We start from the raw sequence: 26,239 nt of genomic DNA, 5'->3' as shown, positions 1-26,239 counted from the left end.
GAAGACCACACTGGGTACCACTCCTCTCAGCTAAGAACAGGCATCTGATGGCTACTTTCAGCAGGATAATGCGCCATGTCATAAAGCTCGAATCATCTCAGATTGGTTTCTTGAACATGACAATGAGTTCACTGTACTCAAATGGCCTCCTCAGTCACCAGATCTCAATCCAATAGAGCATCTTTGGGATGTGGTGGAACGGGAGATTCGCATCAGGGATGTGCAGCCGACAAATCTGCGCCAACTGTGTGATGCCATCATGTCAATATGGTCCAAAATCTCTGAGGAATGCTTCCAGCACCTTGTTGAATCTCTGCCACGAAGAATTGAGGCAGTTCTGAAGGCAAAAGGGGGTCCAACCCGTTACTAGCATGGTGTACCTAATAAAGTGGCCAGTGAGTGTATATTTTACATATATAAATGTGTATATATGTAATGTTTTGTGAGCTGTCAGTGCGATTTTACAGTAGCTGCATATGAATTGCCGGCTTTTCAAAGGACATGGCTGTGTATAAATCAGACAGCACTCACATGGTGCGAGTTCTGTGCGATTTCTTTCACGCACCCATTGATTTGCATTGGCGGGTCTCGTCCAAGAATCACAGCAATACGCAGCATGCTGTGATTTTTTTCTCAGTCCGATTTTGGCTGAGAAAAAACTCGCAAATGAGATGTCACCTATTGAATAACATTGGTCCGAGTGCAATCCGATTTTTTATCGCATTGCACTCGTCCGTATTTCGCGCCAGTGAGTATGAGCCCTAACACTAGTTAACGGACGGCAAAGCATGTCGTATGAGGAACGATTTCAGAATCTGGGAATGTTTAGCTTGCATAAAAGAGGAGACTTAATAGCTGTCTACAAATATCTGAAGGGATGTCAGAGTGTAGAGGAATCATTATTCTCATTTGCACATGGAAACAAGAGAAGTAATGGAATGAAACTGAAAGGGAAATGATACAGGTTAGATATTAGAAAAACTTTTTGACAGTTAGGGTGATCAATGCGTGGAACAAGCTGCCATGAGAGGTGGTGAGTTCTCATCTAATAGAAGTCTTCAAACAGAGGCTGGACAGACATGTGAGTTGGTTTAGTGACTCCTGCACTGAACAGGGAGTTGGACAGATCACCCTGGAGGTCCCTCCCATCTCTAACAGTCTATGATTCTATGAATTCTGAAGCTTTTAAAAGATGTGACAGAACATGTCGTTTTGACATGGCAGTGCATTGGGTTTTTTATATGGGGAGCTTAATAGGCAGATTCCACGTAAAATACACTGTGGTGTAGTAACCACTGAGTCCGCTAGGGGGCGCTGTGTGGATGTCCCAGGAGAAAGGATGAATGGCAGAATACGGAATGGCCGTAATGTATCCCAAAGTGGGTGGCTTTGGGATGGAGACTTATGTGTTGTTCAGCAATGATATTGCTGAGGTGTTGTTTCAATGTGTAAGGGAGAAGTCTCCAGGTAACTAGAGAGATGGGCGGGCCTGGTTACCTACAAACCCACCCAGGGGGTGTGTTTAAAGCACTGTTGGAAAGAATGTGTAAATGCTTGAAGGACCTGTGTTGAGGTCAGAGTCATGTGACCCGGTGGGCGTGGCTATGAACCATATAATGTGGCCAGGTTAGGTCACATGTGCTGAATGTTGGGACCTGGTTGGTCCAGTGTGGAAGGTCCCGCTGAGATGGGGCTTCCTGCCTGACAGCACGTGTGGACGCTATGAGTAATGGCTGCAAGTGCCTGAGAGTTCCCTGGAGGGACTGAATGTCTGCAGTATGGAGAAGCAGCCATGAGGAAACCCAGACGTGGGTGAGATATAACTGTGAGGCTGAAATGCTTGCGGATTGGACATTGCTAACAGAGTCAAGCTCTGTCATGGACTCTATGCCGTTTATATGATCTTTATGTTGCTGGTCATGGTTTATGATGCCTAATAAACCGCAAGGACTATACTGGTTTATGGAAAATCTGTGCCAGATCTGATTTTGTGGCTGCTGAGCGAGTGATCCCCTACTTAAATGACAGCGCTACCTCACAACATGCACAGAAAAAACCTTCAAGCATGTTTGAAACCTATTGATCTACGTTTGCTGGAAACCCATGTGGAGGACGTTGATTCGATGCGAGAACTGCCTTTAAACCTGAATTTTAAGGTTTTGGTTACCAGTGCCTGGATAAATATGTGTAATTTTTGTCCACTCCTGACATGAAGTAACTTCATGTGACTTTTTAAAGTTTTGTAATTAAAGCACAAAAACAGTTTACGTCTGTGTTTGCAAATAATGGTTTCTGCGCGATAATACAGACTGAACTTGCATTACTACTTCCTAGGAAACAGATGTGAAGCCTCCTGCTTTTCCAATAAACACAAGAAGTCTCACTTGTTTGTTTAGGTTTGTCTTTCTGCTTTAATATGAGGCAAAGAGTGCAACCTATGATGAAATCCTTTCTCCTGCCTGGAGTCCGAGTGCAGGTGGGCCATGTTGGTGGCCCTACAAAATGTAAATAATGAACAGCGAGTGGTCACAGAACATTCTGAACAGAGAGGGGCCCATGCCGATGGGTTAATGAGCAACCGAGGTTATGCAACGGCTGATATAATATCTGAAGCAACATCTCTGCTTGATCCAGATTTCAAGAACAAGTCAAAACCGGAGCACGTTACCAAAAGGTAAGCACCGATTTAATTTTAAATAAGGTATACTGCAACATGGTATTCGGAGTCTTTAGATCATTTATACATGTACAACCACAGTGAGAGTAGTTCTAATTTGATTAAAATCAGCACTGAGGGGTTTGGGGATAGATGTAGATAGTCCAGCAATTTGTAGAAGTCTCATGCAAATGACCGCAGCAAGTTCTAGGGTCCTGATGCTGAGATCTGCATTCAGCATTAGAAGGGTTAAGCTGCTGCTAGCGAGGCTAATAATACTATATACATCACAAAGGTTTGGCTGCACACGGTTCAATGACTCCTGCCAATATAAATGACTACATAGAACATACTGTACATGAACGGAGAAGCCACCCAAGCTTTTGGCCACCGCTGTATTTTATGCCTTTGGTTGTAATTGGTTCCTCTGACATTTTTAACTTGTACTCAGTTAAATTTATCAGCCCAACTGTGGAAAAGAAAGATGTGAATTCTTTGCCCAACCCTGCAGAGATGATGCTTTATGGGAAAAAAGTCACATTTCTAATTTCTGCCAGGTGGTTAGTGGCACTTTGCGGGACTGATGGCGTCCCTGGTCCAGGCACATAGGGGCTGCTGTACTTTGCTAGGCAACTTCAGACACTTTGGGGGAAATTTGTTAGGCTACTTGCTCCCGTTTTCTGGCAGGAAAAAAAAAGCACTCATTTTGGCACATCTATTTTGCACAATAACTAGGGATTTTATTATTAATTTTATGTAGCTTAGGCCATCGTTGTAAACACTGCATGAGACCTTTCATAACCCAAAGACTTTAATTACTTGTGCTTTCATTTTTCGTTCCCCTTTTTCCCAGAGCCATAAACTTTTATTTTTCCGTCAATATGACCGTGGGAGGGCTTGCTTCTTGCTGGACAAGTTGTACTTTTGAATGATACCATTGATTTTTCCATATCGTGTACTGAAAAACATGAGAAAAATTCCAAGTGCGGTGAAATTGCAAAAAAAAAAAGTGCAATTCCACTTTTTTTTTTCTTTTCTCTTACCATGTTCACCAAATGCTAAAACTGAACTGCCATTATGAATCTCCAGGTCAATACGAGTTCATAGATACCAAATATGTTTAGGTTCTTTTTTATTTAAGTAGTGAAAAAAAACAAAGTCTGTAAAAAAGAAAATAAAAGCGCCATTTTCTGAGACCCGTAGAGTCTCAATGTTTCGTTATTTGGGGCTGGGTGAGGGATTATCTTTTGTGTGTCGAGCTGAAATTTTTACTTATACCATTTAGGGATAGATACAATAACAGGCGATCAAAACATTGTCTTTTATTGCAATGTTGCAGCGACCAAAAAAACGTAATTCTGGCTCTTGGATTTTTTTTGCCATTTACTGATTGCATTATTTCCTTTTATATTTTGATGAGTGAATGTGCTCACCACTACTTGTTACTCGCCCAAGTATAACTGTACTTGGTGCACTCGGCGAGCACCGAGCATTTCCGGGATTACTTGGCGGGACCTCGGGTCTCCTCCCTGCATTTTTGGTGGTCTTTAGAGACCAAATCAACATGCAGGGATTATCTGCCAGGCACTGTAATGCCGCAGTCATCTTTGCTGTGCTCTTGCAATGATTGGCTGGTCGCACAGCATCATCAGGGGTATAAGAGACTGGACGCTGCCCTGCTCGGCGCATTCAGTTCCAGATTTAGATAGTGTAGGGAGAGCTGCTGCCGAGATAGGGTCAGATTTGGGGATTTATTAATCAGTGTGGGGTCTACCATCTTAAACTACTCAAATCCAGCTAAACCAACAGTCTAATGACTAATTCCAGAGTATATAGCTTGCAATGTTAGGTAGGCAGGGGAGTGTACATCGATCTATACATAACAGTGCAAGGCCTGCAGGCACTGTATGTGTGTGTGTATAGATATCATTGCATACATCAAGAGCGTCCATTCCATTACTGTCTGCTGCTGCTACCTTAAGTCTGAGTAACCGTGAATCTGGACCGCTTATTCCTCACCTTGATCCTCCTTCCTCCCACCATGCGGAGTGCCCTGAGACAACTGATCCCACACTCGGACACTGCGAAGAGCTGTTCACTTGTCCATTTATAGATTTGTGCCTCTCATCTGGTCTGCTTGAAGCAGGGCAAGATGAGATTCCATGTAGCGATGCCCAAATATTTGAGCAGCCACGGTCACAAGAGGTGGACGATGATGAGGCACAATTGCCAGAAAGTCAGGAGGAGGACCAGGGTGCGGAAGTGGAAGATGAGGAGGTGGATGATCTAGTAACTGACCCAACCTGGCAAGAGGACATGCAGAGCGAGGACAGCAACACACAGGGGGAGAGAGGCGTAGCACCCCTTCAGGCAGGAAAAAGCAGTGTGGTGGTTCCAGACAGAAAGCGGGCAACCGTTCCCCGTAACATCAACATGACGGAAGTTGCCAGTCCAACTGTTAGGTCTTCCTGAGTCTAGCTACTTTTTAAAGACTCTGCTGATAACCCCAAACAGGCCATTTGCAACACCTGTCATGCCAGCATCAGCAGGGGTAGCAAAACTACCAGCCTTACCACCAGCATGATCAGGCACATGGCAGCAAAGCACCTGACTTTGTGGGTCCAACCCCAGGCTCCAGGAACAGTGTCTACGGGTGACACCACTGCTTCTTCCACTGTTGTACGTGCAAGCCAATCCCTTGTCCACGGTTCATGCGAAGATGCCTCCTGCCCTGCACCTGACGTTGCCCAAACTCAAATAGCACCATCATCAAGCACGTCCATGTCCTTGTCCCAGTGCAGCCTTCAATTATCCATATCCCAGGCATTGGAACGTAAGCGGAAATACGCAGCCAACACACCACAGGCCACAAATTCACGCATTTCTCGTCTGCTTGCATTTGAAATGTTGCCTTTTATGTTTGTGGAGATGGAAGCTTTCCGCAACCTGATGGCGGCGGCCATCTCAAGGTACTCGGTCCCCAGCCGCCACTATTTCTCCTGCTGTGCCATCCCAGCATTACACAAGCACAAGTCCCACAACATTACCCATGCCCTCAACAATGCAGTTACTGGGAAAGTACACCTAACCACGGACATGTGGACAATTGCTTGTGGCCAAGGACGGTACATCTCGCTGACGGCACACTGAGATAACATAGTGGAAGCCGGGACCCAGTCAGACCTTGGGATGTAACATGTCCTCCCAACGCCAAGGATTGCAGGCCCTACGTCAATCAGGGTTGCCTCACAGTGTACAGCACCTGCACCTCCTCCTCCTCTTCAGCCTCCATCTCCGAAATGAGCACATCAGTCACAAGCTGGAAGCACTGCAGCACTGCCAAAGCCAAGCGGCAGCAGGCTGTGCTGAAGCTAATATGACAAACCGCACAATGCTGAAGAGTTATTGACAGCTCTGAAAGAGCAGGCAGATCTGTGGCTGACACCGCTGAACCTCCAGCCAGACATGGTGTGTGTGACAATGGCAGGAACCTGGTGGCAGCTCTGAGGTGAGGCAAACTGACACACGTGCCATGCCTGGCCCATGTGCTTAACCTCGTTGTTCAACGTTTTCTAAAAAGTTACCCAGAGTTGCCGGATCTGCTTGTGAAAGTACGCCGCCTGTGTGCCCATTTTAGAAAGTCAGCTACAGCTTCAGCCACCCTTGTCGTGCTTCAGCAGCGATTGCAGCTTCTGGCTTACTGACTGGTGTGCGATGTCCCCATGCATTGGAACTCTACACTGCATATGTTGGAAAGGATTTGTGAGGAGAAGAGGGCAGTTGTTGAATACTGTAATATCCACACGTTATGAAGAATTCAAGGTATTAAACTCTAGATATGTTTTATTCTTCGTCCTCCAGCACACAGCATAACAGTTGCATTCCCATGCTACACAGAAGTGAAACTGAAACTTCCCTTCTCATCCCTCTTGTCTCCACCCCCCAAGTCCCATAAGTCTGGCTTGCTTAAAGAGACAGATCTAATTATTATACATTACATCATCCCCTTTTTTTTTTTTTTCTATATAAATAACCCATATTACTGATAAATGCAACAACATGAAAACGTCCAAAGAAATCATATGTCCGTTTTGTCTTATTTGTTCAATTCCAAAACCAGAGAAAACAAACAAAAAAAAAAACAAAAAAAACAAAACTGTAATTACACTTCTTCAATAAGCCTCGATGGAGCTTTTCTCTCTCGTGTAGGATAACGTCTGGGCTCATTGAGAGGGTTCATTATTGATGGACCAGCTACCTCTTGTTGGTCCTCTCCACCATCGGATACCAAATCTTCCACCAAAGTGAGTTCATTGTCATCATTCTGCGGTATGACTTTAAAATATGAAGAATTTTGCGTTATGGAGTGTCCATCTCGTTCAGCTGTGATCATGCTGCCTTTCCTTTTAGTAACATAATATTTTGCAGGACCATATACAGGTGAGGTCTTGTTGGTTGGTCTTTGACGTACCACCACGACATCCCCTCTTTCGATGGCACTTGACTGTGTCCTTCGCCTTCTGTCTGCATAACGTTTCATGGCTTGTTTGTTGGAGAAATCTGTGGATCTCACTGAGGAGTCACTCCGTCGGGGATGGCTGGTCACATCAGGGAGACGTATACGCAGGGTTCTGCTGAACATTAAATGAGCTGGAGCAGCATTAGTAGTGGAGTGTGGCGTATTGCGGTAATTACGCATGAATTTGTATAATGACTGTTTCAGTGGGATGTGCTCCAGACTCGCTGCCTTGATACGTTTCCCCAGAGTGCGCATAAAACGTTCCACAATTCCATTGGCTTGCGGCCAGCAAGCTGTAATTTTCCTGTAAATGGAATCCCAAGTATTCAGAAAATTGTGTAAACACATGTCCATTGAATGGAGGTCCATTGTCTGTTTTGACCACTCTTGGAATACCATATGCCGAGAAAATGTCGTCCAGCTCTGGTATAACATTATTAGCAGATGTTGAAGAGATAAATGAAATGACAGGGTATCGAGAATATTCATCAATTGTTACGAGAATGTATTGGCCATTTGGCAATGGTCCATATATATCGACTGCCACTTCCTCCCAGACAGCAGTGGGTAACGGAGACATTTGTAATGGCTCTAAGGTTGATGATGGAGTGATTAATTGACAAGTAGAACAGCGTCTAATCTTTTCTTCCACCAAGTGATCCATATTTGGGAACCACACTTTTTCTCTGAGTAACTTCTTTGTGCCAACAATTCCTAAATGACCTTCATGTGCTATCTGTATGACTAAGTTACGCAAAGTCTTAGGTACAACTAGTTTGGTACCTCGAAGAATGAGGTGTTCTTCAGTGACTGATAATTCCTCACGTACGTTTGAGAATAGTTTTAACTCTTTCAGATCAATCTCAGAATCAGGAAATTTTTCCTTTTGAATTTCATGCCACCTTCGATTTTGGATGATTTGTATTAGGGCACAGAGTGTCTTGTCTTTTGTTGTTTCATTTATAAATTGATCAAGAGAAAGTGCTTTTGGCACGGCATGATCTGTAACAAAACGTAGGTATTCTTCAATGGAGGAATGCACAGGTATATCATCATTAGTAGGATGTCTTGAAAGATAATCAGCCGGATTGCTGTATTTTCCAGGTTTGTGAACAATGTTATAGTTGTAGTCCTGTAGACGTAGGCCCCATTGTTCAATTTGTGTAGGCATTTTAGCTCTGGGATTTCCAAAAATTGTAAGAAGTGCTTGATGATCTGTGACAATGGTGAAGGGAGCTCCATAGAGAAATAAGTGAAAGTGTTCACATCCCCAGACAACTGCCAAGCTTTCTTTTTCAGGTTGAGAATATTTTCTTTCAGTGTTTGTTAAGCTCTTGCTTGCATAAGAAATGATGTGAGGATTTTGATTGTTATCCTTGTACTGCGCTAGAATAGCACCCAGTCCCACGGGACTGGCGTCCACAATCAGTTCAGTTCGAAGAGCTGGATCAAAATAAGCCATAGTAGTTGTCGAGCAGAGTTCATTTTTAATTGTTTCAAAAGAAGCCTGACAGTCTTGGGACCATTGAAAAATACAACTTTGTTTTGTAAGTTCCCGTAGTGGATTGCTGATTGTTGAAAAATTCGGAATATATCTAGCACAGTAACTTGCCATTCCAAGGAAAGAACGCACTTCACTGGCATCCTGTGGAATTGAGGCTGTTCTGATAGCTTCCACTTTCTTGGGGTCTGGTTGTACTCCTTTTGCCGAGAAGATGTGACCATAGAATTCTAATGAACCCTTGTCAAACTCGCACTTCTCTTTGTTTAAAGTGAGTCCAGCAGAAAGCAGACATTCGAAGATAGCATATAGAGCACGATTATGCTCAGCTTGAGTTTTACCAAAAACCAATATGTCATCACTGTAATTAAAGGCATTTGGGATGTGTTGAATGACACTCCTTATTGCATCCTGAAAAATTTCTGCTGCTGAGCAGACTCCAAAAGTCAATCTTTTGTATCTTCTGAGGCCCACATGGGTGGAAAATGTGGTCAAGTATCGGGACTCTGGACTCAGTTCTAATTGATGATATCCCTTATTGAGGTCGAGCTTTGAGAAGACGGTGGCTCCATTTAATAAATGAATGATGTCATCAATCGTAGGTGAGATATGTCTTTCCCTCTGGATAGCGGTGTTGGGCAGGCGCATGTCAACACACAGTCTCACTTGATCCGGAGTCTTTGGTTTTGGAACTACCACAAGAGGAGAGACCCACGGAGTGGGACCAGTAACAGTTTCAATAACGTCCTCATCCATGAGCAATTGGAGTTCCTTTTCTACCTTCTGTCTCAGGTGAAATGGAATACGCCTGTGAGACTGGGCTACTGGACGAACATTGTCATCCACATGAAGGTGTACTTGAGAGTCCTTTAGTTTTCCCAAACCACTAAATAGGGAGGGAAAGCTGTTCACCATAGTTTGTACATCCATATCCGCAGGGTCAGTTATGGTATGAATAATCTGGATGAGCCCTAGCTCCAAGGCAGTATGATAGCTGAGAAGACAGCCTCCCGATCCTTGTAATGTGTGGAAAGTGGTTTTCTGCCTGTTTTCTTTATATCTAATTTCAGCATCAAATTGTCCCATTATAGCTAGAGGTGTTTTAGATCCATAAGGAAAGATTTTAGTCTGCACTTGTTGTAAGACTGGCCTTGTTTTCAATTGTTCATATGTAGTGCCATCTATGATATCCACTGAAGCTCCTGTATCTATTGTAAAGGTAATGTCAGTGTTGCAGATTGAGAGTGTAACACAGGGAGACTGTACTGAACCAGTGACAGAGGTAGTGAACACATAGTTCTCAGTCGCAGACATTTCTTCTGTGTCCTGATTTATCACTTTTACATCTGCAGATTTTGTCATAGGCAGCGGAGGCTTGCAGTGCGCTGATTTGCAAACAGCTGCAAAATGATTCCCTTTTCCACATTTACTGCAGATTTGTCCCATAGCTGGACATTTGTTCTGGTGGTGAGGGAAATCCTGTCCACATCTATAACATTTCTTCTGTTTCTGGGCTTGTTTGTCTGGTAAATTTTTCTGTTTGAGATTATGCACATGTAATTTATCCCCATTCTCCATTACGGTAGCCTGATGATCTGCTATTTCTATAGCACGGGCCATTTTGAGCAAATCATGTAGAGAGATATCCTGCTGCAGAGCCTTACGCCTTAGGTTATTAGACGAGCAGGTGACAATTATTTGAGTTAGGATTTCATCATCTACATCTGTAAAGGCACATCCATGTGCTAACTCTTTTAGCCGTGTGACATAAGTGTCTATGGACTCTTCTGGAAGCTGCTTGGCAATCCTGAATTTATATCTTTCATATCTGATGTTCTGTTTGGGGTTGAAGTAGCCAGTGAGAGCTTTAGTGCAGTTGCTGTATGTGTCTGTTTCTGCTGCAGGTAACGTACTGTATATGTCATAGACTCCTGTGCCTGCACAATGCAGGAGCAAAGCTCTCTTTCTTTTCTCCTCCTTTATGTCCATGGCTTCTAGGAAATTCTCAAATCTGTTTAGCCATTTTCTCCAGTTATGGGAGAGATTAATGACATCAGTCATATCAAATTGTGGGAATGTGTGCAAGTAGTCAGCCATGATAGAGTCTCTCAGTGGTGCTGGCGTGTGAAGCGGTAAAATATAGTCTGTACTCACAGCAGTAGGTGATTATATCCCATCCTCGTCGCCAGTTGTAATATCCACACGTTATGAAGAATTCAAGGTATTAAACTTTAGATATGTTTTACTCTTCGTCCTCCAGCACACAGCATAACAGCTGCATGCCCATGCTACACAGAAGTGAAACTGAAACTTCCCTTCTCATCCCTCTTGTCTCCACCCCCCAAGTCCCATAAGTCTGGCTTGCTTAAAGAGACAGATCTAATTATTATACATTACAAATACCAGCATCAACAAGGCCGTCGTTATTCAGGTTTGACTCCACACATAAGACCTCAGGAGTGGACATGGATGTCAGACATCTGTAACATCCTCCAAAACTTTGAGGAGTCCACCAAGATGGTGAGCAGCGATGACGCCATAATTAGAGTAACCATCCCACTTCTCTGCATTCTGAAAAGCTCTCTGCTCACAATGAAAGAGGATGCATTGCAGGCAGAGCACAAGGACATGGAGCAAGAAATCATACAGGGTGATTACACACAGCCCAGCCTCATGTCATGCCAACGTGGATTGGTTGACAATAAGGAAGAGGAGGAGGAGGAAGAACAGGAGCTACTTTCATGCGCTATAGACGGTACTACAAGCACAACTGTCATACCATCTGTTCAGCGTGGATGGCCTGAGGACAGGGAGGAAGAGGAGGAGGAGGACACCTTGGTCAGTCGTTCTGTTGGTGATAACACGGAAGGCTTGCTTGTTACCAGTCTGGCATGCATGGCTGATTTTATGTTGCGCTGCCTTTCCTGTGACCCTCGTATTGTAAAAATTTTGGGTGACAGTCATTACTGGGTAGTGACACTTTTAGACCCATGCTACAAGGAGAACTTTCAATCTCTTGTTCCAGAGGCAGACAGGTGTACTAAAATGGTGCAGTACCAGAGGGCCATTGTTGCAGAATTATTAAAAAAATTTCCATCTCAAAACACTGGCGGCAGACATAACAGTTCATTGGACAACCAAGGAGTACAGGCGAGAGAGGCACATCTCCAAACCAGCAATGGAAGGGCAACACTGGCAAAGTTCTGGGACAGTTTTCTCAGACCCTCCCATCGGCTTGGCCCTGAGGTGTGGGGTAATGTCGCAAGGAATGGAATGTTTTCTAAAATGCTGAGGGAGTACCTTGCTGACCGTACCAACGTCCTCCATGATTCCTCTGTGCCTTTTAATTATTGGGTATCCAAGCTGGACACATGGCATGAACAGGCTCTCTACGCCTTGGAGGTCCTGGCCTGCCCTGCCGCTAGCGTTTTGTCAGAGCGGGTTTTTAGGAATTATCACAGATAAGCACATTCGCCTGTCAACGGAAAATGCAGACTGGCTGACTCTTATAAAAATGATCAAGGGCTGGATTGGGCCAGACCTCTCGACACCACCAAATGATGACAGCGAAACTTAACCTCCGATCTAGTTTCTTTTTGGGATGCGTATTCCCATGCACCTCTTCGCACCCACACATGGGTATACGCTTCCTGATTTTGGCTATTTGGTGTCCTCCTCCTCCTTCTCCTCATCCTCACTATCCACCACCACTAGAACACCAGGGTGAACATATTCCGTCATGCTTAAGCCACTCTAGTTTTTGTCAAGGGTGTTATGATGCCTGTCACCAAATTTAAAAAAATATGTTACAAGTCTAGGAGACCCGCTCCTTTAAATTGGGCATATTTTTTAATGAGGCCTTCCTCCACGTCATTACAAGTCTAGGAGACCTGCTCCTTTAAATTGGGCATATCCAACACGTCTGATATGCAAAAATACTGAGGCCACATGACCTCTCCCCCACTAAATCAGAACTCTGGTGTGAACTGGTTACTAAAAAGACTAACATACACTGTGGCATATGGAACAGAGTCCAGCACAGGTCCCAGCAGGGAACCAGGCTGAACTCACACCAGCTAAGCAAACATCAGAGACAAGCAAAAAATGGATTCAATACAAAAAACATTCAAGAAGACAAATAACTTATCAGAAAGATGCAGGACAGAACAGGGGACAAGCAGACTTCAAAATATGCTCAGGAAGCAAACCAAATCACCGGCATCAACTGAGGGAAGGTTGCTCACTTAAATTTCTCCAGTCTGTAACACCTGACCTCCAATCATCCTCCTCATGTGATTGACTTCTATCAGCCAGACCAGCTCCATTACCACCAGCAACCACCAGAGGGAGCCCAAACTCAGAGGCCAGGTCAAAAGTGTTCGCAACACATGTGCCTGAAAAGATGCGGGCTCAGCACCAGAGCCTACATCAAAGAGGGGGAGTCGACATATGATGTACTTATACGTCATAGGTCATAAAGGGGTTAAAAGAGTTGTTTGGCCTTGGGGTAGAAGTCACTTTGTGACTGCAGACTTGTGAATCCCCACAACATGTGCACTGTGAGGATTCTCTATCTGTGGGTGCATGACAGCAAGTATGTGATTTGCATTGCGGTCACGTACCGACTAGATGTGGGCAGCCTCGCTCAATGCAAGTGTGCTGAGCAAGGCCAGACACGTCTAGTCAGAATGAGGCTGGAAGTATGCAAATCACATACTTGTGGTCTTGTGACCGCATGCTGCCGACAAAGGAGAATCCTCACAGTGGAGTGACTGCAGACTTGTACCATAAGGCTGGACAATCCCTTTAAACCTAAGTGAATACATGAGATATTGCCTATACATTGCAGAACAAAAATAATGACCTTGTTTTTAAATTTTGCACCTATTTCATTGTTGCTTTTATAGATGGTCACACTGGTCGTAAATATTTCCTTCCTGCATTGTATTCGTAGACAGTAGAGCCAGATATGTGTGCAATATGTTCCCTGAATGTTAACTTTAAAAGAAATGACATCTACTAGTAATACCCGGGTGTAAGGCTATGTGGACTCATTGGGTAAATGGATGCAGAAATTTCTGCACCATTTCTGCATCTCTTGGCAGGTAAAATGCAACTGCAAAAATGATGCGGCTTTTCCCTGCGTTTTTTTACTGATTTGAGTGAGGTCAATGGTGTAAAACGCAGGGCAGAAACACACACAGAATTGACATGCTGAAAATTGATTCTGCACCAAAACTGCAGGTCAATAATACACAACTTGTGCACGACACTTCAGGTTTTGCTTGCAAATCTGCATGGCAAAAACGCACCAAATGTGCAACATGTGCACAAACACTTAGAGTACAGCTCTCCCTCTAGAGCCCAAGGAATGGCAGATGAATACAGAGCCTTGCCTCTGCATGTGTACAGCAGCCATCCTTCCTCATGGGACTAACACGGGCACAATAGCATTCACTAAAATCTTGACTTCTGCTAAACTTTTCCCAGTCAACAAATCATAGCTGATGGGTAGAGGTGAGCAAATTTTTCAAAATTCAGTTCGGGTTAGAATTGGCGGCGAATATTGTATTTGCAATATTTGCCAAACGTCACTGGAGTCAATGGGAGTAGAAATATATTTGGAATCGATAGTCAAAACATAAATTCGGCAAGAATAGGGTATCAATATGGCACGAATATGGCAAATTCAGATTTGACGACCGATTCCGAACATATTGCCTCAACTCTACTGATGGGAGCTGCAAAAACATCGGCGCCATCCTTTTGTTTTCAGGGAGATCAGCCAGAGTCGGAAAGGTTGGGCAGATGGCCTTCTGTCGGTCAATCATTCGGCTCAGATGTAATATGTGCAGGGGGGCTTCATTGTCAGCCTATCAAGATTGCACTAATGGCCAACTTGAAAGCTACACTGCAGTATTTCATGTGTATTTATAATGTGATAGTCACAAAATAAAGTTTATGGGGTACTATTTTTTTTGTGGAGACTGCCAAGATGACATAGACTTATAGGGAAGCAAAATATCCGGACGAAGAATGCTGGCTACCTAGTGCCACATATTGCAGGTTTGTAGACTCCAATAGAAAGGGAAAACTAATAGAGTAATAATGTAGTGGGTAGATTGAAAAGGGATAAAATGTTAGTGTGTTGAGGTAAAATGGCCTCGAAATGCAGAAGAGGACGGATCCATCTTGTCGGTATACAACTGAATAGAAATGTATTCAACCTGACGAAGGGCTCAGTCTGACACAGAAATTAGTTTTATTACATCCAATATCAACCTAAAACTATGCTCTTGTCCTTCACACCAGCAACACAGCCAAGAAATCCCATATCGCTAGTATTTCTATACTTATTATTACAGGTAGGCCTTTTATAAGTAAATGTTAACCCTTTAAAGAAACACACAATTTTTTTAAATTCATTAAATGTGTGTATGTAATATAGTGTGATGTATTAATATACTCACCTACCGCTGCTTTCTCCAGTGTCCAGAGCCGTTTTTCTCTGTGACGTCACCGCTCTGCAGACTGGCTGGGATCACGCTGAGCTCTGCCTGACCCTGAAGTGATTTTTACATTGAAGCATCAGAACTTCTGGCTTATGCATAGTGCATAGAACACATTTTTTATAAGAAAATTGATTTTTGGTGGCACGTTTACTTAAAAGGGAATCTGTCACGTGAAAAACACTATTAACCTGCAGATATGGGGTTTAGTCTGCCAGTTAATAGCATTCTGAAGCTGCCAAGCGTCCGCACTGAGAGCCCGGCTACCAGGACAAAATGAAGGCTCACCATTTCGGCCACGGGGGAGGTACCAGCGCAGGTTCAGTCACAGCTCTATGTATGGAAAGTGGCGGCTGTATCAACACCCCCAACACTGACTTACAGCTGGCTCATCATTAGGGTCGGCTGTCAGTCAGTGCTGGGGGCCACGGTTACAGCCACCGCAGAGTGTATAGAGAATGACTGCTGTAACATCACCCAGGCACTGACTGACAGTTGGCTCATCATTAGGGTCGGCTGTCAGTGTGGGGGGTACAGTTACAGCCGCCGCAGAGTGTATAGAGAGTGACTGCTGTAACAGCACCCAGGCACTGACTGACAGCTGGCTCATCATTAGTGTCGGGTCTCATTCAGTGCTGGGGGGCACAGTTACGGCCGCCGCTCAGTGTATAGAGAGTGGTGACTGTAACAACACCCCCATTAAACCAATGAGGCAAATAACTGACCGTGACAAATAAAACAAGTGATTTCTCCAAATTCAACTCAAAATGCCACTCAGTAACTACTGCAGTCACAAAATTATTTAACCCTTTCATGACATATGGGTTTAGTTTCTAGCAGTGCTCCCTTTGGTTATTAAGACCTGCTGCAAGCATGATGCATAACCATATACCAGTTTCTGTTAATGTTACTGAGGAATCTTCACCCATTCCACATGGGCAATGGCCTTCAGTTCATGAATATTCTTGGGTTGTCAAGAAAGTGGTCCAATTTAATATAATAGATTATTGCCTTGCCCAAACAAGGAAAAGGGTATAAAAAGTTAGCAGAGACATTGAATGTTCTTAACAAAGATCGCAAGGTCATAATTAAAGGAACACTGGATACACTACCTGGATGTGGCAGACAGAGGACGCCATCACCGGCTGCCACCAGATTATTGAGGAAATAGATAATCAAAAACCCTAAAGTGACTGCAAACGACTTGCAGAACGATTTGCTGACAGAAGCACTGAGGATTTAGTTTGCACGCTGACGATCTACATTCCTAAAATCCAAGACCTACACATCTACTGATCCGAAAGCACTAAAAATCTCAAACATGGACCAAACCATATAAAATAACCACAGAGGTTTTGGGATTCTGTTATATGGAGCAGTAAAACAAAACTGGAACTTTTTGTGAATATGGATTAGCGGTATATCTGGAGTAAAAATTATGAATACACTGAAACACCTTGCCTGCAATAAAGCATGATGGTGGCTCGGTGATGCTCTGGGGTTGCTTTACTTCATCTGGCATTTGAACACCTGCAGCATTTGGGGGTCAATCTGGATATAATCCAGTGTGAGGAAATCCTAGGAGTACCATGATGCCATCTATTATTGTGAGGAAAGAGGGAGACTCAAGCGCAATATAGGGTCTTATCCCACAAATAAAGTAAGCAGTTTGACAAAAAACTGCTCACCTGGTAGTAGGTATTAAAAGCATATATAGATAAGGGCTGCTGCAGATCCACAAGTCAGTCACCGACTATCTGAAACAGAGCTCTGCAAAGGAATACGTGGATTTCGTCCGTTCAGGGTATTTCCTGAAGAAGAGGTTGCAAAAAGCCTTGAAATGCGTAGAATAAACCACTGTCAAACTTTATCAACCTTCTGGAATTTCATCATTTGGGCAGCGCGGACGAAATCCACGTATTCCTTTGCAGAGATGATGCCATCTATGAGATAGCTCATGTACGGACATCATTGGAATTTCAAAAGGAAAATGGTCCCAAGCATACCTCATCACCAAGCTTGGTTTCAGAAGTCCTGGAAGATTCTGGAGCAGTCATCACAGTCCCCAGAATTGAACCTCCACGAAAACCTATGGTGAACTTGAAGAAGTAGTTGCAGCACATAATCCAAAGAATATATGTGTCCTGAAGTCCACTGTACATGAGGAATGAACTAAGATTTCTCAAGAACATTGCCATAAGATGATGTCTGGATATGCATCGTTTTGCAGCAGGTCACAACAGCCTGAGTGCTAAAGATGCTTGCGTGAACGGGATAAATAATTCTGAGAATGCAGTAATCAATAATAGACGAATTTTGTGTTGAATTTTGTAGAAACAACTTGTAGTATTAGTTATGCTTAGGTATTTCCATTTTTCTTGTTTGGTTTATTGCAAAGATCAATAATTTTGCTAATAAACCTAATTTGTAATGGGTCTTGAGTAATGTTGACTGCAGTTGTATATAAACACTAATTCCATTTTACCATTTCTACTATGAATATGACGGTACTTTCCCCTGAAATAAGGTGCCTGTGTAGAGCGCTTATATCTCCTTCACTGATGAGGCATTGCATCTTTAATGGTCTGCACGCCAGAGGTCATTCTCTATCTAAAACACACAAAACTTCCCTAAACTGGATTCAGCAAGACAATTATTTACTTTACTACTGATCCAGCTCAAGCAACTTATGTCATAATTCGCTCAAGGATTTATAATCCTTCCCAAAGTGCAAAGGCAGACAAAGAAGTGTGTGTTTTCTTCATCTATCTGTGTAGCATCCATGTAATAGACAAAGAGCTAAGAATTAGTAATGGGGGTTCCCAAGGTTTGATGTGGGGTACAGTTGGAAGATTTGTTCAGTCCTGAATAATTCCATTGTGTCCCATGGATATAGGTAAATACTGAAATAGATACAAAATCTTTGGAAAAACAACCATTTTGGTGGCATCTGCCCCCTCTAGAATATGGAGGGTGAGACCACCTGAAAATATTTGTGCTTGAAATGAAGTAATAAACATGCATTTAGCCGGGACAGTAACTTGAGAACGCTCCTTACTATTGGCCCATGTAAATATGCCGTCGATCACCGGCCAGATAAGCCTTGGCTCTTTTATGCTGGCAGAGGGGATGTGAGGTCAGTAGCATGATGCTTTATGGGGGATGAACAATTATATACTGCTCAAAAAAATAAAGGGAACACAAACAAAACAACCTGTTGCAAATGGAATAGTGTTCCCTTTATTTTTTTGAGCAGTATATTACAGGTCAGTAAATGAGAACCAGCTGGCACACGTTAATGGCCGTAGATCAATGTGTCTAAATGCGCCATAGGTGCACCACAAGATATGTTAATGCTATGTTCACATGCGTCATTTTTGCAACGATTTTTATGCATATAAGAAGCTGCATTTTACAGTAGATATTTTCCAAAGACATACTGATAGGGAATTTAGATTGTGAGCTCCATCGGTGACAGTGATGATAATGTGTACAAACTGTAAAGCGCTGCGGAATATGTTAGCGCTATATAAAAATAAGATTATTATTATTATTACAGTACCAGCAACAGCTATTAGTAGAGATGAGCGAACCCGAAGTTTAAAGTTTAGGGTTCATACCGGACACTGAGTGACTCATGCTGAACTCCAGACATGGACAAGAGAGAGATTTTCCAGCTTCAAAGTTCAGGTCCTCATTGATTTCCATGGGGTTTGGGTTCAAAAACTTCCAGGGGTCTGCTCATCACTAGCTATGAAAGTTCAGAAATCTCTGGCACAGGACAATTTTTTTTTTCTTACTGAATTTAACAACTGCAGCATTTTTAGCATCTGTAGCATATCAATTCTTTCAGTGTCTTTTTACCCATAGAAAGCAATTAATTGCACAAAGCTGCAGAAAATACAACACACTTTTCTAAGCATGCATTGTAGGCAAAGCATACAGGTAAACATAGACTCATTTACCAAAAAATAAAAAGCTGGCATTGCTGTCCATAAAACATCACCAATGGCGGCAGGTCACACTACTGCTATTGCGCCCATGAGCCTGGGGGGCCCAGTGCCAGTGAAGGGGGTGGAATGATATTCCCTTTTTCTCTCTCTTAATGTTCTTAATGCTTTCATAATGATTTGGTGGTACTGCTACATGTCGCCATCGATTATCACCCAGAATTAATGGTATTGCCACTCTGTTATATGTGTTACCATTTGCTGTAAATATGTTGTGTTCATTGTGTAATGCTATGTTTTAGATAGGTAAAGTGTAGTGCACTCTTTGGGACACTAGAGGGGGGCACTCTAGTATATAGAGCTCTTAGTAGAATAGAGTTAAGTGTAGGAGGGGCTGCCAGGAGCTATGGCTAGGTTAGAAGGAAGTTAGTTCAGATGGGGCCAGGGTGCCTGAAGTGTTCACATGGGCTATAGGCCCAGGACACCTTGGCAGCCACGCAACGTTAAGCAGTGACAGTCTAAATTATCCACAGCCATTGGACATCAATACAGTATGCCAAAACAGGAAAGAGGAGATGTGGCGACTCATAGCCTGGGCGGACACTCTTAGAGCGGGAGTCGGACGGAGTGAGGAACAGAAGGATGCTGTAGCTTCACATGGAACAGCACAAACGGGTCAGATGCTTTTCCAGTAGCAACTAAACCAGGTGGAAGATGATTTCAAGTCTGGGGCAAAATAGGCAGAAGGAATTGTCATCATAGCAAGGTTAGGCCAGGAAGAAGTTGGGAAGCAGTCTAAGATGGTCCAGGTACATGTCGTATAGAAGCTTCAGCAAAGTAGGGAAAGCTGAGTAAGCAAGTAAAGACAAATGTGTTATCTATGATGTGCCAATTGTGGATATATTGTGTGAAGTTGTCAGTAAAGAAACAGTTCAAGTTACCATGGACTGAGTCTCAATTACTGGAGGCCATCGCCGCTTGAGAAGTGCCCAGGGAGACCCGAACCTGGAGACGCAGGTACGCCGAACAGTGAGTTGTATTTCTCTGTGAGGGAATTCCTGGACACGGATGCTTTAGTGTCTCTGGCCACGACTATAGTCCTGGCCGACCATTACATTTGGCGTAGTCGGCAGGATTCGACTCCCTCGCGATGCGGAAAACCCGTGAAGAAAAGAGCTGATGATATAGTGTGTGACTGCTGTGCTCCTGGAAAATGATGAGAAAAAGGAGCAAGTGTTTGCTGTATCTAGAGAAGAGAAAGTAGAAGATTTAGTGAACATGGACAAAACACCGGACTTGACTACCAAGTTGGACTTGGCTTATTTGATGAGAAAGTCTGACACCATTACTGTGACCAAGATGGCGGCTGTGGAATTGGCGGGGATGGCGATGAAGAAGGAGACAATAACAAGAGCCGCGTCCTTCGTGGGCGTTGCAACCTTCCCCTGGTTCCAAAACCTGCCTATGAGTATGTCCCAGTCTGCCCCTGGTGGGTGCCGGTGAAGAGGAGAAAACCCCACCCTATTCCGCTGACTAACAACAAATAGGTGGAGTTGTCAGAGATGGACCCACCGAGAAACGGGTGGAGTCCAGAAGAGAGATCGGAGTACAGTTGCGAACAACATCACTTACCTCAGAAGGCCGGTGAACTGGAGAAGCATGAACTGGAATGCCTTCGTCGGGAAATGGAGTGTCAGTGGCAAGCAGAGCCTTCCCCGGCGGAGTCTAGACATTTTCTGTGTTCAGCACCGTCGCAGAGGTGCATGGAGACTTCTCGCCAGGAGCCGGAGCCAAGTTGCTGGGAGTTGGAATTTGGAGGAACAGAAGTGGTGACCGCCCCGGAGGGACCCGTGCCGGAAGCTAGGCTGGAAATGGTGTTACATCTTTGGGAGCCAGACCATGCAGCTGCAGGCACGGAAGAAGAAAATTGTCGCGGGACTGGTGCGTGCTGGTTGCTGTATTGAGAGGTGGTATGTGCACCTCGGCTCCTTTCCCGGAGGGGTCGGCCCGTTCTCCCGTTAAAAGAATCAGAAAGTGGTCCTCTGGACCTGTCATATAGCCACCGGGTACGGGGGACCAGACTGGTGGCCAGTAATATTGCTGAGCTGGATGTTTCTTGTTATGCCCAAGCGGCAGCGAACCCGCTCCCGTCCACATCACAATTTTGCACTGAGACTATTACTCCTGGCCAGTCCCTGGACTCTGTGGCTGCAGGGTTCTCTTCATCCCATACCAGGGCATGGAAACCGACGTAAAAGGCACAGAAAGCGCGCCATTGAAAAAGTTGTCCATTTGTTAAAAAAGTGTTGTGCACGTTGCTCCATCTATAGAATTTGTGGAAGGACTGTTCTGCATCCTTCAGGGTAAAGGAAAAGCCCTGATCTTTTCCCATCAAAGGATGGGGGAGTTATGTGGCCAAAACTGGTCATGAGGACAGTTCTTTTGGTCTTTATACATCTACAGTATTTGTTCGGCCTGGAGGACTGCAAGCTAGGTATTATATCTGGAGCCTGTGGACTCTTATTATTTTTGTTGTGCCTTTTGCACCCATTCTGCTGGAAAAACAGAGACTGCCTTCTTGGCTGGAGACTAGCAGAAGAAAGACCATACTTCCTTCAAGGAAAGGGAGAGCTTACCCCCCTAGGACTGTTGTACCACACGTAGGGCACAAACTTTGGTGTGTACCGAATGTGACTACCTCATTTGACTTCCCTGTGCGGAGTATGCGTTGTAAATAATAAAGTTAGGAAATGATTGGTCGGGGACAACTAAATTTAAGGAAAGCAGGAGTGTAAGGGGGTGGAATGATATTATTCCTTTTTCTCTCTCTTCTATTATTATTATTATTTATTGTTATAGCGCCATTTATTCCATGGTGCTTTACATGTAAGGAGGGGTATACATAGTAAAAACAAGTACAATAATGTTAAACAATACAAGTCATAACTGGTACAGGAGGAGAGAGGACCCTGCCGCACCAAGGCTCACAATCTACAAGGGATGGGTGAGAATACAGTAGGCGAGGGTAGAGCTGGTCATGCAGCGGTTTGGCCGATCGGTGGTTACTGCAGGTTATAGGCTTGTCGGAAGAGGTGGGTCTTCAGGCTCTTTTTGAAGGTTTCGATGGTAGGTGAGAGTCTGATATGTTGTGGTAGAGAGTTCCAGAGTAGGGGTGATGCGCGAGAGAAATCTTGTATGCGATTGTGGGAAGAGGAGATAAGAGGGGAGTAGAGAAGGAGATCTTGTGAGGATCAGAGATTGCGTGCAGGAAAGTACCGGGAGACGAGGTCACAGATGTATGGAGGAGACAGGTTGTGGATGGCTTTGTATGTCATGGTTAGGGTTTTGTCCTGGAGTCTCTGGGCAATGGGGAGCCAGAGAAGGGATTGACAGAGGGGAGAAGCTGGGGAATAGCGGGGGGACAGGTGGATTAGTCGGGCAGCAGAGTTTAGAATAGATTGAAGGGGTGCGAGAGTGTTCGAGGGGAGGCCACAGAGCAGGAGGTTGCAGTAGTCAAGGCGAGAGATGATGAGGGCATGGACTAGGGTTTTTGCAGATTTTTGGTTGAGGAATGAATGGATCCATGAAATATTTTTGAGTTGAAGTCAGCAGGAAGTGGAAAGGGCTTGGATATGTGGTTTGAAGGAGAGATCAGCGTCAAGGATTACCCCGAGGCAGCGAGCTTGTGGGACTGGGGAGAGTGGGCAGCCATTTACTGTAATGGATAGGTTCGTTGGGGGGGTCACGTGAGATGGGGGAAAGATGATGAATTCTGTTTTGTCCATGTTAAGTTTCACAAATCTAGCGGAGAAGAAGGATGAAATAGTGGACAGACATTGAGGGATTCTGGTTAGTAGGGAGGTGATATCTGGTCCAGAGATGTAGATCTGTGTGTCATCAGCATAGAGATGATACTGAAAGCCATGAGATTCTATGAGCTGTCCCAGGCCAAAGGTGTAAATGGAGAAGAGCAGGGGTCCTAGGACTGAACCTTGTGGGACTCCGACAGATAGGGGGCGAGGTGAGGAGGTGGTGTGTGAGTGGGAGACGCTGAATGTCCGGTCTGTTAGGTATGATGAGATCCAGGATAGGGCCAAGTCTGTGATGCCAAGGGATGAGAGGGTCTGTAATAATAGGGAATGGTTGACTGTGTCAAAGGCAGCCGACAGGTCCAGGAGGAGGAGGACAGAGTAGTGTCGCTTGCTCTTGGCGGTTAAGAGGTCATTGGTGACCTTAGTAAGGGCAGTTTCAGTGGAGTGGTGTGACCAGAAGCCAGATTGTAAGCGGTCGAAGAGGGAGCAAGAAGAGAGATGGGAGGACAGTTCAAGGTAGACGTGTTGTTCCAGTAGCTTGGAGGCATAGGGGAGAAGTGATATAGGGCGATAGCTAGATACAGAGGATGGGTCAAGAGTGGGCTTTTTGAGGATAGGTGTGATGGAGGCATGTTTAAAGCTTGAGGGGAAAACTCTTAGGCTGTGTTCACATGTAGCTTTTTTTGCGGCGATTTTAAATGCGCGATTTTGATGCGAAGACACACAAAAAAAGCATCCCATGCATTCCTCTGTGATTCCGCACATGCTGTGCTAATGCTGCGGATTTTTCCGTGGCGGAATTACATCGCAGAAAAATACGCAGCATGCTCATTCTTTGTGCGGAATCGCGGGAAAATCCGCATGTGGCTGTGCCCACCATACGAAAAGTAAGCAGAACATTTGCGGATGGTACCCACGGTGTGGAGGAGAGGAGATTCTCCTCCAGGCTCTGGGTACCACATCCCTGTAAAAAAATAGAATTAAAATAAAAAAATCGTCATATTCTCACCTTCCGATGTCCCTTGCAGCGTCAGCAGGCCTCAGCGATGCTCCCAGCAGGTCCCGTTTCCAGTGATGCATTGCGACAATGACCTTTGATGACGTCGCGGTCTTGCGACACCGTAGCAGTCTTGTGAGACCGCGATGTCATCAAAGGTCATTGTCGCAAAGCATCACTGGGAACGGAACCTGCCGGGAGCATCGCGATGATCGGGAACGCTGCTCGGGACATTGGAAGGTGAGAATATCACGATTTTTAATTTTTTTAAATTATTTTTAACATTAGATCTTTTTACTACTGAAGCTGCATAGGCAGCCTCAATAGTAAAAAGTTGGTCACACTTGTCAAACACTATGTTTGATGAGTGTGACCAACCTGTCAATCAGTTTTCCAAGCGATGCTACAGATCGCTTGGAAAACGCTAGCATTCTGCAAGCTAATTACGCTTGCAAATCGCTAGATTTTCCGCAGGAAATAGGCGGGAATTAAAATGCGGTTTTCTCGCATATTTCCTGCGGAATGGAATTACGGAATTCCCGCGGAAATTTCTGCGGCAATTCCGCAAGGTGTGCACATAGCCTTAGGGTATGTGCACACAGTGTGGATTCTGCTACGGATTTTTCCGCACAAAATCCGCAGTTAATGGCAGAAAGCGCATGTGCATTTTAATGCGTTTTTGCCTTGGAATTGATGTGGTTTTGCCTGCGGATTTGTATCCGTTTTTGTAAGCGAAATAAAAATATGTTATTTAACAAAAAGAAAAGATTTGTGATGTAATTTATGTCCTACCTCCTCATTTACATTGGTCCAACCCACACTCCATTACACAGACAGACAGACAGATAGATAGAAAGTTAGATAGATAGAAGGATAGATAGATAGATAGATAGATGATAGATAGATAGGTAGATGGATAGAAAGTTAGATAGGTAGAAGGATAGATAGATGGATAGATAGAAGGATAGATAGATGGATAGATAGATATAGAAGGATAGATGGATGGATGGATAGATGGATAAATAGGATAGATGGATAGATAGGATAGCTAGATGGATAGATAGATAGAAAGATAGATAGATCTATCCATAGATCTATCTATAGATATATCCATAGATAAATCTATAGATTTAGCCATAGATATAGCTATAGAAATATAGCCATATAAATTTAAAAAAAATTGCGTGGGCTCCCGTGCAATTTTCTGGGCTAGAGGGGGAAAGCCAACGGCCGGGGGCCAATATTTGTATGACGTGGGGTCCCCCTGTATTTTATAGCCAGAAAGGCTACGCAGACAGCCGCGGGCTAATATTCATAGCCTAGGAAGGGGCCATGGCCCCCCCGGCTACAAATACCAGCCCGCAGCCGCCCCAGAAATGGCGCATCTCTAAGATGCGCCAATTCTGGCACCTGGCCCCTCTCTTCCCACTCCTGTGTAGTGTTGGGATATGGGGTAATAAGGGGTTAATGTCACCTTGCTATTGTAAGGTGACATTAAGCCCGGTTAATAATGGAGAAGCGTCAATAAGACACTTATCCATTATTAATCTTATAGTAAAAAATGGTTAAAAAAACACACACATAAGAATAAAGTATTTTAATGAAATGGCACACAACACGGTTTTCATATTTTTATTGTACGCCCAGATCCAAGCGACGCCCACGGTCTCCTGTAATAAAAAGTAAAAAAATAAACAAGCTGTATACTCCCTGTCTGATGCAGTCCAATTAATAAAGAGTGTCCCAAGATGATCTCCCCTATAGAACAGTGACATTAGGTGATGTCACTGCTCTATAGGCCTCCCAGTGATGAACTGACAGGAGATAGTCCTCCTGCAGTGCATCACTGAGGTTACCTGAGCTCAGGCTCTCACTTTACAGCAATGCTGCGTGAGCATTAGGGTTAGGGCTAGGATTAGGGGACCTCTTTCCTGGTGGAGGGATACCTCTGCCTGTCATTTCATTGCGGGAGCCCCACATACACCACCGCAGAGCCCACCGCACAGCCCGATGACCCCCGCACAGGCCCGATCATCCCCCGCACAGGCCCGATCACCCCCCGCACAGGCCCGATCACCCCCCACACAAGCCTGATGACCCCCTGCGCACACACACACAGGCCCATACACACACAGTCACCGCCCACACACCATACATGCACATAGTCACCGTCCACACACCATACACGCACACAGTCGCCGCTCACACTCCGCCCACACGCTTCCCCCTCCCGATATGCAGCATTTCACCCGCAGGAAAACCGCAGATCTTTTTTAGACCTGCGGTTTTGCTGCG

General features: G+C 44.5%; 1 protein-coding gene across 1 annotated transcript in view; it reads left to right on the top strand.

The window, feature by feature from the left end:
* Positions 1 to 2,535: 2,535 nt before the first annotated feature.
* AGT (angiotensinogen) overlaps positions 2,536 to 26,239 on the top strand; it is a 41,778-nt gene continuing 18,074 nt past the window's right edge. The window contains exon 1 of the mRNA XM_073560122.1: positions 2,536 to 2,674. The gene's annotated coding sequence lies outside the window, so the exon portion shown is untranslated. The remainder of the gene's footprint in view (positions 2,675 to 26,239) is intronic.

Source organism: Dendrobates tinctorius, unplaced genomic scaffold, assembly GCF_039654945.1.
Source record: "Dendrobates tinctorius isolate UK_male_01 unplaced genomic scaffold, ASM3965494v1 ptg000293l, whole genome shotgun sequence".
Classification (NCBI taxonomy): Eukaryota; Metazoa; Chordata; class Amphibia; order Anura; family Dendrobatidae; genus Dendrobates; species Dendrobates tinctorius.
Note: the sequence above shows the minus strand (reverse complement) of the source record. Positions and strands in the feature narration are given on the sequence as shown.